The sequence below is a fragment of the Apostichopus japonicus genome, chromosome 5, assembly GCF_037975245.1.
Source record: "Apostichopus japonicus isolate 1M-3 chromosome 5, ASM3797524v1, whole genome shotgun sequence".
NCBI lineage: Eukaryota > Metazoa > Echinodermata > Holothuroidea > Aspidochirotida > Stichopodidae > Apostichopus > Apostichopus japonicus.
In genome coordinates, this window is record NC_092565.1 from 747,453 (window position 1) to 749,952 (window position 2,500).

The window sequence follows — 2,500 nt, forward strand, 5'->3', positions numbered from 1 at the left end:
CGGTCTTGCACCGGCGACGCTCCCTTCAAAAGTCTGCTCTATCAACTTTCGATGGTAAGTTATGCGCTTATCATGGTTGTGACGGGTAACGGAGAATCAGGGTTCGATTCCGGAGAGGGAGCCTGAGAAACGGCTACCACATCCAAGGAAGGCAGCAGGCACGCAAATTACCCACTCCTGACACGGGGAGGTAGTGACAAAAAATAACGATACAGGCCTCTTCGGAGGCCCTGTGATCGGAATGAGTACACTTTAAATCCTTTAACGAGGATCTACTGGAGGGCAAGTCTGGTGCCAGCAGCCGCGGTAATTCCAGCTCCAGCAGCGTATATTAAATTTGCTGCAGTTAAAAAGCTCGTAGTCGGATTTCTGGCCGGGGCGGGCGGTCCGCCGTGAGGCGTGCACTGCCCGTTCCCCTTCTCCCCGTCAAACGGGAGTCGTGGGAGATTTTTCCCGGCCAGTGATTCGGTTGGTCGTGCGGTGCTCTTAACTGAGTGCCGTGCGAGACTGGAACGTTTACTTTGAGAAAATTGAAGTGTTCAAAGCAGGCCAAAGTGCCCGAACAGCTCAGCATGGAATAGTGGAAGAGGACCTCGGTTCTATTTCGTTGGTCTTGAGATCCTGAGGTAATGATCAAGAGGGACTGCCGGGGGCATTCGTATTGCGGCGTGAGAGGTGAAATTCTTGGATCGTCGCAAGACGCCCGACAGCGAAAGCATTTGCCAAGAATGTCTTCATTGATCAAGAACGAAAGTCGGAGGATCGAAGGCGATCAGATACCGCCCTAGTTCCGACCATAAACGATACCGACTCGTAATTCGCCGGCGTTCCTCCCATGACGCGGCGGGCAACTCTCCGGAAAACCAAAGTCTTTGGGTTCCGGGGGAAGTATGGTTGCAAAGCTGAAACTTAAAGGAATTGACGGAAGGGCACCACCAGGAGTGGAGCCTGCGGCTTAATTTGACTCAACACGGGGAAACCTACCCGGCCCGGACACAGTGAGGATTGACAGATTGAGAGCTCTTTCTTGATTTTGTGGATGGTGGTGCATGGCCGTTCTTAGTTGGTGGAGTGATTTGTCTGGTTAATTCCGATAACGAACGAGACTCTTGCTTGCTAAATAGTCCGGCCACCCGTCGTGGTGAGCCGCGAACTTCTTAGAGGGACAAATGGCTTTCAGCCATACGAGATGGAGCAATAACAGGTCTGTGATGCCCTTAGATGTCCGGGGCCGCACGCGCGCTACACTGGCGCAAGCAGCGGGTACATTTGCCCTCGGCCGAAAGGTCCGGGTAATCCGCTGAGACTTCTCCGTGCTGGGGACAGGGACTTGTAATTGTGTCCCTTGAACGAGGAATTCCAAGTAAACGCGAGTCATCAGCTCGCATTGATTACGTCCCTGCCCTTTGTACACACCGCCCGTCGCTACTACCGATCGAATGACTTAGTGAGGCCATCGGATCGACCGTCTGGCACCCCCGGCTTCGGCCGGTTGTCGAGGCGCGACGAGAAGACGGTCAAACTTGATCATTTAGAGGAAGTAAAAGTCGTAACAAGGTTTCCGTAGGTGAACCTGCGGAAGGATCATTAACAGAACCCTTCCCCTCCGTGATCGGAGAGGGAACAAAGGGGGAATGTCGGAAAAGCCGTCACAGAGAGACACGCGGAGAGAGCAAATTGGAAAAGCCGGGGGGACTCGAGCGGGGTTTTCACCGCCTCCTTCCCCGTTCCACGGTCGAGGTCAGACCCCGCGCTTCGCCTTCGCTCTCTCCGACAAAAAGGAGACGGGCGTGTCACACACAGACCAGCCCGGGGAGTACCCGGTTCTTCTCTCGTCGTCTGTCTCACGGAGTCTCGCACTCCCGGTAGCTTCGAGGGAGAAGTCCCGCAAGGGTGGAGACGCCGTCGCCGTCCGCGGCGCGGCGCTCCTCGAGGCATTCTCCGCAGGGCAGAGAAGGGGCACCGGTGTCGCCCGATTTCCCCCCAGTCGGCGAGTCTGACTCGCGCGACCCGCCCTCGCGGCGGTGGGGGGAAGGAGGGAGCCCGCTTCCCCCCTCGGCTCGACGGAGGATATTTCTTTCCAGTCACAAGCAAAGAAGGCACAGAGTCCCCGTGTCCTTTCTCCTTCCGTTCCACTTCTTCCCTCGGCTCTGAGGAGAGTTTGCGAACGCGGGAGTCTTCCAGTGGCAAATGACAATTCTTGGTGGTGGATCACTCGGCTCGTGCGTCGATGAAGAACGCAGTTAGATGCGAGAATTCATGTGAATTGCAGAACTCACTGATCATCGACTTATTCGAACGCAAATGGCGGCTCGGGGATGCTCTGCTCCTCGAGCCACGTCCGTCTGAGCGTCTGAAGACAATCACTCACAGAGTCGGCGTGTTCGCGCGCCGGAGGAGCGCCCGGCCGCAGCCGTCCCTTCGACGGCCGGCTGCGTCGGGTCAGTGTCAGATGGAGTTCTGTGATGTCGGCGCCGGTGAAACTCGGCGAGCAGGCTCG

General features: G+C 56.5%; 1 non-coding gene across 1 annotated transcript; it reads left to right on the forward strand.

Annotated features, from left to right (window-relative positions):
- The first annotated feature begins 2,195 nt into the window (after positions 1-2,195).
- LOC139968495 (5.8S ribosomal RNA) lies at positions 2,196-2,355 on the forward strand. Its single transcript, XR_011793491.1, has one exon. It is a non-coding gene; the product is annotated as a 5.8S ribosomal RNA (ribosomal RNA).
- The last annotated feature ends 145 nt before the right edge of the window (positions 2,356-2,500 follow it).